Below are 9648 nucleotides of genomic sequence, written 5' to 3'. Positions count from 1 at the left end.
TAAGACACTTAACCTCCTATAATTTTGCAAAGGGTTTTGTTCCATACACACTTGAAGATTATATTCAAAATGTTTTGGTCCAGGTGCTGCCAGCCAAAACCTGCCCAATTAGAAGTGACGGCCAGTGCAGAGCCCCTGGGCACCAGACTTTCCTTCTTCAGGGGACGGATCTGGGAGGTGAGGTGATGGGAGCAATGAGGGCTCAGGAGGTTGTTTGCCAACTTCTTTGAAAATATTACCATCATTTAACAGTCATTCAGCTAATAACAACTGAGCTGAACTGGTGCATTCTCTGCCCTATATTAACTAAAAGTGTATCCTTCAACATTATTCTCATAGGACACATATTGGAAATTTAGACATTTGGATGTTTTGTTTATCAATTCAACAAATGCTTATTGAGGACACAGCAGGTGCCAGGTATGAGGCTAGACCCAGAAGAAAAGACTAATAAGGCAATCCTCTGCAGAAGTTGCACTAAATGGAGGAAACTGTATAGAAAGTCTAACAGCTAAATTTCTGACTCTTTTCTGCCCATACTGGGCTTTTATTACTCTTCATCTTCTGGGAATAAAGAAGGACTAATCAAATGTTACCTGTCTTCTCGATGTAAAATAAAGCCAGTTTAACTCTCCTAATTTGAATGTTTCAGGTCTTCTGAATGCATTTCCAGACGGATCTGCTGAATTTTAGTAAGTTTGACCCACAGTCTTTCTTTGATTCCTTTTCTGTTGTCTCTGTCCCATTGGAAGACACTGTTGGAAATAGTCAACTTTGTCCAGGCACTCTGTGAGCTGCCTTCTTGTGACCAGAGAAGAAAATGTTCAGCTCTCTCTTTGTGGAACATTCATCTTTCCTGACTGGTTAGAATCATAAGGAGAGTGAATTTCTCTTGAATGAAACATTTCCTACCCAGAGACAAGCATAGTAGTTCAGGTGATATTCATCCCCTCTGTTTTGTTCTTCTTTTATACTATGTTTGATGAAAGTTAGGGTATTTGCACACACAACAGCTTTCTGTTTGCTCCTATTAGGCTTACGTTTCCCTACAGGTATCAGGAAGCCTACCAGACCTCCAAGGCCTGACTACTCAGAGCTAAGGCAATTCACCTGGGACCTAAAGTTCAGGAAAACATCTCAGAAGTAGACCCCACTTCTTCTAAAATGCAGCAAATTAAACCACAGTCGTCAGTAAGCCATAGGATGGAAGTGGACACCCTTACCGGAGACTGGTCTACATGTCATGTGGTCTCAGCAAGCATTTTATTTCTAAGTGTCAGTAGATACAGATTGTCCACCACCCAGTTAACAGCATAACTGGTGCTCAAGCCCCAAACCAGTACTCACCTGCCCACCACCCTAATAGCAACATTCAATAAAACAGAAAGAACACAATTTATCTGTTCTCACCTCTCTGTTTTGCAGGTTGAGGAAAAACCTGATGAGTCGCGTGGAGCAAATCTTAGCATTGTGGTAAATATGTATGGCCCTTTAAATTTGTGGAACATTCACCTCTGTGCGGGAGAAGGCATGGGAAGGGGAACAGGGGATAGAATAGGGTAAAGATGCAACAACAGTCACCTACTTGGCAAAAAGCAAAAATTAGAATCAATCAGAATCACAACCAATGGAAAATTGTGCAAAAGTGTCTATAGTGTTGGGGCACCTGAGTGGCTCAGTCGGTTAAGCGTCCAACTCTTGATTTTGGTTAAGCATCTGCCTCTTGATTTCAGCTCAGATCATAATCTCATCGTTTGTGGGATGGAGCCATGCATCAGTCTCTGCACTGGCATCATGGAGCCTGCTTGAGATTCTCTCTCTCCCTCTCTCTCTCTCTCTGCTTCACCCCGGCTTGCACACTTGTGCGCACACTCTCTCTTTCTCTCTTTCTAAAAATAAATAAATCAGTAAATAGAAAACATTTTTAAAAAGTATCTGCAATGCATATTTTAACTCATAAAGAAAAATTGTATGGGATTTAGAAAGTCATTTTGTTTTAAGAAATTATATGGCTCAAAGGAATCTCAGTAGATCTGAAGAAGGAAATTCTCACCCTCAAGCCCTCTATTTAAGTCTTGAACAATTCAGTCCAACACAGTAGTCACTAGCCACAGGGATTATTAGGCACTTGGAATATAGTGGGTCCTAATAGAAATGTGCTGTAAATATGAAACATATCATGGATTTCAAAAACTTAGTACAAAAGAAAAATGTAAGATATTTCATTAATAGTTTTATATTTATTATAAATATTATGTAATAATATTTTAGATGTATTAGGTTAAATAAAATATCTTATTAAAATTAATTTCATCTGCTTTTTAGTTTGTTTTGTTTTGTTTTGTTTTTTGGTTTTTTTGTTTGTTTTTACTTTTTTAAGATGTGCTAGTAGAAAATTTAAAATTACATGTGTGGCTCACATTTGTGCCTCACATTATTATATTTCTGTTACACGGCACTGGTCTACATTATCATAGTCCAGAGGAAGTTAGCCAATTGTCAACTGTTTACTGAAGAGATAGTGGGGGGTAGTAGAGTACTGACCAGACTGTGCCAAGAACCCCTAAGCAGGCAGTGATTTCTTCCTGAAAAGTAGGGACATTTGCTTTAAATCTTTGGAATTCACTCTGGCTTTGGACCAGATACAGCGTTAAAATCAGCACATGTAACTTCTACTAGTCTCTCAGGGCAATATCAGATGACAGATCTGGATTGAGTTAATGGAGGAGACCAAAATCATTCTAAATTCTATTCCTGTGAAGGACCAACAGGGATCCTTTAAGAATGAAGATTCTGAGCTTAAATTGCGTTTGAGGAAGCTAGCAGAGAAAGCTAAACATTTCAAGAGAATGAGAAGAGCATTAGAGATTATTGGATTATAACCAGAGTTGTGTGAAAGAGAAGGAAGTCATTCTTCCCAAAGGCCTAACTTTATGTGAGGTTGGCAGTCCTTTGGGATCTGGGCCCAGGGCAAGTTGTTCTTTGGAAGTAGGGTGGAACTTTGGGACCGGACAGGTAGGGGTGAGGAATGGCCTCTGGCTCCACATTTTTTCACTCTCCATTTTCTCTCTGATTCCCATTCTGCGGCCTTACGGAAGTTTCTTTATACGTGAAAGAAAGATTCTTGGCTATTGGCCATGAAGCACAGAAACAAGTTACCTCCTACCCTGGAAATAAACCTGACCTAAGGGAGAAATTCAAGAATGACACTAAGTTTGTGCTTCCTTCTTGGAACTGTTAGAAAAGGGCCTTGGAGAACAGTGACTTTCCCCTGACCCCTGTCCTCACTATCCCCTCGTTGTTTTCAGTTAGCTTCACCTGTATTCCTGTCGTCAAATTAGATTGGAATTGACAGTAACCAGAGAGAGTGAGAAAAATCAGTTGAGGCTGGGAAAACAAATTTTCTCAAGTTGTTTGTCCCACTTTGGGCACCATATATATGTTCTTTCAGTGAGTTGTTTGCTCTTGCTCTCTCCATTCCTGTGGACACCACAGTGGGAAACCATTTTGCAGGGACTTTGGACTTTGCATCTTGCTCGGCTGTCTCAGTGACTTCTTGGACTTGGTTATTCACCAGGCCATTGAACTATTTCCGCTCTGACACTCAGGTTTGGTCCCTTCTGCTTTTCTTGGCCTGCCTCTTTATTTCCCCCCTTAAATCATTGCCACCCTACATCTCTCTATATAATGAGATTAAATTGATAAAATAGCCCCCTCTTGCTAATGGAAAAATAGGCCTGCACGTGAAACATTTAATTTTCACTTCTCCTTGTCAAATAGGTAACATAGATCTTCCACACACCTGTTGTATCTGTGCAAACATGTAGTTTATTATTAATTACAGAGCTTAAGATTTTAGCTTATGCTTCAGGACTTCAAAACCATGGTTCCTGCTTCATCTGTAGTTATAAATATTTAAACTTTGGCAATGAATCTTAAAGAAAACATAGAATGATTTATTCTCTGAGAAGAGGCCACTGTTAAGAAGTTTGGCACGAAGCATTTTTCTTAGCATTTGTAAGACAAGCCAACTTCTCAGCTCATGCACATTACTGGGATGAATGGCATAGGGCTATTGTGACTCTGCATAAAATTATTACTAACCTCATAGATCTTAGAGAAGCAAGCCTGTGAAGGAGTGAAGTAAGTGCACTAGCAACATCCAAAATTAAAGACAGACAGAGCCTAGAGAAATGTTTCTGCCAACATGCCGTATGATTTATTACTGGAAATAGTTCCCAAATCTGGAAAAAAATATTTTGAATCTGCACTTGAGGTAAACTGAGGGTCCACTTAAATCGCGTAGTTACTTTGAGAGTGACAGTTTCCTATTTTGAGACAACGATAGTGTGATATTGCATATATGCTACCCCAAAATATGTGCATAAAAATTAAGATGGGATAGCATTGCCACATGGAATTGTAGGTATGTATGGCCTATAAGACTCACTAACTAGTGAAGTAATTAATGTTCTGACTACCAGGCTTCAAAGAGTAGTCTCAACACAATTACAAATTCCATATTCTGTGGATCTTTACGATCATTCACAATGCTAAAAATGTTAAATCCACAATTAAACATAAAAACAATTTTGCCTCTCTTGAAAAATCACCCCAATATGATATATGAAGGCAGGAAAAGTCTTGGTTATGGGTCAGGATGACAAAGAGAAACGACATCCAGCACCCTACTGTGCTTTATCAATATCCCTCATGATCTCAGTTGACACCATGGACTAGATCTTTGAAGCTATGAATGATTAGAAGATGGAACCTTTTCCAACAATGTTGGGATGAATTGTCAGCAGAGCCATTTACTATATGCTCCTAAAAAAATTTTACTATATGCTCCTGGAAATAATTTTCCAGTTCACCGTTGGGAATGGGGATGCTAGTGTGACCTCATGAGAAGCATGGGGCTCCTGATGGGGGTCCCAAGAAAGTACAAACTTAATTCAGTGCAAGTGCTCTGCAAAAGTTTTTAAATGCAAAAAAAAAAAAAATTCCAACTTGTCCTGGCTAATTTTAAGTTTTAAGCCTCCATAATGGGGGGAGGGATTATACCCCCAAATTTCTAAAGGCTTAAAGTAAAAGACTATGGATTAATAGGGATATATCAGACTGGAGAACAGAGATTGCAACACAAGAGTTGCTTCTCATCGTCTCCAAGGGATTATTGTCAAGGGTTGCCCAATCTAGTAAAATTCAAGGGAAGTCAAAACTCCAGATGATTTTTTATGTGAAATTTCTCTATTACCAAAATATTTTGTTGTTAAAGAAAAGTACACCTGTTTTCTGTGCATCATCCCTCTCTGGCCCACTGGCTCCCAGTCCCCAACCCGGGGAATATAGATTCTTAGAGTTACTAATCCTCTATGTTCCCTTATTCATGTTGTAAAGCATTCCAAAGCAATGTTCCCTTAATCCCCAGGACCTCAGATCATGAACATCGTATTGAAGGGAAAATTCACTTTCGAATTCTTATTCTTCAAGGGCCACAACCACTCTCTTTGGCAGTATCTAACTTTGCAGTTGTGCCTTTGAATGAGTTATAAAACAGAAGTGGCAAACTTCATTTAATTCACATGCGTTTACGAAGTAATTTCTGTGCACCAGGCAGAAAGCATGTCTGTATGGAAAGATTGGAGAAATATAATTTGGTTTGTACATTGAAGGAACTCACAATTCATATTATCATTGTGGACTTAAAATGCTGAGAGTATTATTGGCAAATATGTAATGCAATTTGTCACCAAAATAGGTGAAAACTCATTTATGTTCTGACTTAGCAAGCATCCTGACAATTTCAGTGAGTTTGTGCCTTTTTCCCTCTCAGTTACCCATTATCTGATAGAATTCTACATGGACAGTGGGAAACCCAAAACCTTGACTGAAAGGTTGAAGAGAAGAGTGAGGGCTGGGAAAAAAAAAATCTCGAATAATTACCGCATTTATACACAGAGAGACTCATTAAGGTCTCATTGCCTTCCCTGCAAGATGAAAACAAAGATGTGCTTGTTTGTCAGATGTTAGATTTTGCTAATTATTACAAGCTAGTGTTCAGCACTGAAATAACCAATTCTTTCTGAATTACCAGGTCTCTTCAATTCTCTACTTTACTTTGAATGAAAATACCTGCTCTCTTCATTACTACTGCTGAAGAATTCCTGGGAAAATGTTGAAATCAAGTCTCTGATGAGATAATACTAGTCCTAACTCTTAAACAAAATCGAAGCTCACACTTAATGAAGTTCCAATGATGTGTTCTCAGAAAAAGACCAAATAAAGAAGTTCCCAGATGAGTACAACATGCACTTGACTTTTGTCTATAAGAGCAATCACTCACTGAAACGTTTTCCACATGTTTAGGTATTTCCTCATCTATCTATAGGAAAGGCCTCAAAGGAGTAAGACCCATAGTGTTCCACGGCTCGATATATGTGGTAATGATTTGCTATTATAATGATAATTATATATGGAACTGTTCCGCTTCCGGTTCAGGACTGAATGCTGACTGTTAAAATACCCATGATCTCATTAGCATATTTGTAAGATCCTGACAGGAAGCTAAAGGACTATTAATCCTTCTAGTGAAAGAAAATTTCCATATGACAGTTACTGGAATGAAAATTCCATGAAGGGTTCAAAAGCATACAAACAATAAATTTAATGTAATCATTTCAAAGAAATTTCTCATTTTGTTAAAAAAAAAAAAAGAGGGTTTTTTTGTTTTGTTCTGTTAAGACGTTTGATATAGTGGAATCGATTGTGTTAGAATCAAAACTGTGAAGTAAATGACAGAGAAACTATTCACCAAAGCATAAGGACACTCGACTGCTTGCTTTTCCTTTAAGGTAAGACTCAAGGATCTTCACAGTGTGGGTCAGGTGGTTGGACTGTTCTCGCGCATCAGTGAGGGGACAGGGGCACAAAAGAGGAAGTGGAGGATGTAGGAGCTTCCGGTACTTCTCCTTGCCCTGGAGGGTGCAGGGTCCACACTGACTCCAGGCTCCGTGGGCCACAGCAGCAGCGGAGGGGTAAGGCAAAGCACCTCTCTCACAATAAAGAGCCCTAGGTCAAATGACTGACCTGGTGGTAGTTAACAGGATTTCCTCCGTGTGTCCATATGGTTCCAGTCCCCAGGCTCTTTAAACCACAGAGTCTCATTAGAACTGTTGGCAGTTCCTGACGAGGTTTCTGGGGCTGGGCCTCTTAGACAAGTTTTGTTTGGCCAGAGTGGTTTCCCCCTTTTCTATCATTTGCCTACAGTGATAGATGGGAAGGGCCTGGAGACCCAAGTTCCTTCTTACCCAGTCCCCCCTACAGAGGAGAACCAAGAGAAAAAGAAGACTCGAATGACTTCTCAAGCTGTCACATTTTGCCTCGAAAATTGTATTCAATGTGGTAGCAACACATTCCAAAATGAAGGCGAAAGAAATGGAGGACAGTCTCCCACACTTTGACATTATCATCCATAAGTGTATGTGACAGAGCAAGCCAATTCCACCCCCCCCCCAAAAGTTTAGTTGCTGTCATTTAAGAGTATCCTAATTATGCCGATTTAAAAATCAGTTTCCTATTTTAAACGCTGGTTGTCCTTTGACATAAAAATAAATGTAACTTGACAGGAACATTAACCAGCTCTTTTGTTGGCAGGCGTGGAGAGCCCCCCTGGCCTACCGCACTGGTCCTCCCATCTCAGCCTGGGTAAGACTCAACGAAAAAACTGAAAAAATGCTGATTATCAGACCCATCCGTAGAAATTCTGATTCAGTAGGTTTGGGCTCTGGCTCAGGAATCTCTTCAACAGCAAAACCCAGGTAATTTGAACGTAGGTGGGCCATGAATCTCTCAAAAACACTGGCCTTAGAGAATGTATTCTCAGAGGGTAGATGTGTAATTATAGCTCTATCAGTGTATAACCTTGGCAGACCATATGTATATAGAAGCCAAAAAACCTCAAGTGCCTTGCTTATGAATCCTCACAGAGCAACGATGAGGTGGGCAGGGGACAGGAAATAATATTCTAGAGACAAGGCTAAGTAATTCACCCAAAGCGACTTAACAAGTCTGTGTTTGAACAGCTGCTGGACCCAGAGCCTCCAGCCTCTCGAGCCCCGTGAGTGCTCCTTTGCCACAGTCAGGGAACACGTGCTGCATTGCATGCTCTCGGTCCCTCAGAAATAGTAAATGATACTTCGAATACATCTATCATAGCTACACCTCACCTCGAGTGCCGTTATCTAATTTGGAAATGTTGTTTTATTGTACAGGCACTTGTCCGTACTTGCCGCTGCGGCCTCTGGCTGCATCCACTCCTCACCCTTCAGCCTCCAAACCCTCGTTCCTTCCGTCACTTCGTGAAACAGGCTCCCACCGAGGTCGCTCGCGGTTTTCTTGTTGCAAAATCCTAAAGAGAGCATTGGGGTCAAGGCTGTGGAAGAAATGGAATTTTCTATCTCACTTCCCACAACACAATTCTTGAGAAGAGGTGAAGACTTCTAACAAAGGATAAATCTACCATTTCATTAAGAAATGAGGAAGCACGGAATAAGTAAGTCAGAAAATCTGAGGAGCTCTTGAAAGATTAACAGCAAGTGGAGAGGCTTGAGGGAGACTAAGAATGGAGAAGCAGGAGTCAAACCACCACACAGAAGAAAAGTGAGAGAGGTTTCGGATACTTCAAAGTGAAAAATTAAAACAGTTGCCTAAGAGCTTTGCCTCTATTGTCCCTCTCCACTCTTTCACTAAGCTGTGCAGCACTGTGTATACGGAGGCTAATACCTGAGAATTGTTCTCGAAATCAAGTAGGTAATCTTAGGGGGGTTCTCTTTTAAGAATAATGGGGCCTAATTTATGTCAGCATTTAGATAACATAAATACCAATTTATGTCATCACTGAAATAAAAACATAAATAACAAGAACTACTAATGCTAATAAAGTGCCTACTATGTGCCAGGCCCTGTTCTAAGCAGCTTATGTGTATTGACTCATTTATTATGCACAATAACCCTACAAGGTTGATCCTGCTACTTTCTCCATTTCAATGAAAAACAGAGACATCAGGTGGCCTGCCCAGGGTCGTACGGCTACTGCATGGCCGAACTGCAATAAAAGCTCGGGTTGCTACAGAGGTCTGTGTGTTTAGACAGAGGCGCTCCAGATCTCAAGAGCAATCACAGATGGGGAAAAAAAGGCAAAACAAGTAGGCCCAGGAGGAAAGTACATGAGATGCTGTACGGTGTGGACCTTTTTATTCTGGAAATTGGGTGGAGTACTGTTTGGTCCCATTATACATCCCAAACAGTTGACAAAATTCATGCTCACTACCTATCCCAATTAGCCTAGTCCTTCATGCAAAAATGTAGACAATAAAAGACAACATATTTTTGAGAAAAAAAAAAAAAAACAAAGGAAAAAACAAAGATCAACACACTGTATACCTGATCCTGAAGAAAAGAAAAGAATACAGAGAATAGAGAGAACTTTAAAGTATGTAAAAGCACCCACAGGGATACAAAATAATATTTACTTCATAAAAGAAGAAAAGTCTGCTAATTTAAAAAAAAGCAATCAGCAGGGAGTTCTTAGAAATTAAATATATGATTACTGAAATTGAAATATTCAGTACACAAGACAAATTTTAG

The 9648-nt window shown here is 39.9% G+C and overlaps 1 long non-coding RNA gene across 1 annotated transcript; it reads left to right on the top strand.

Annotated features, from left to right (window-relative positions):
- The first annotated feature begins 647 nt into the window (after nt 1-647).
- Nucleotides 648-9338, top strand: LOC125923184 (uncharacterized). Its single transcript, XR_007457929.1, has 5 exons — nt 648-692; nt 1426-1473; nt 6098-7037; nt 7657-7820; nt 8274-9338. It is a non-coding gene; the product is annotated as an uncharacterized LOC125923184 (long non-coding RNA).
- Nucleotides 9339-9648: the final 310 nt, after the last annotated feature.

The sequence above is a fragment of the Panthera uncia genome, chromosome B1, assembly GCF_023721935.1.
Source record: "Panthera uncia isolate 11264 chromosome B1, Puncia_PCG_1.0, whole genome shotgun sequence".
NCBI classification, from domain to species: Eukaryota; Metazoa; Chordata; class Mammalia; order Carnivora; family Felidae; genus Panthera; species Panthera uncia.
Note: the sequence above shows the minus strand (reverse complement) of the source record. Positions and strands in the feature narration are given on the sequence as shown.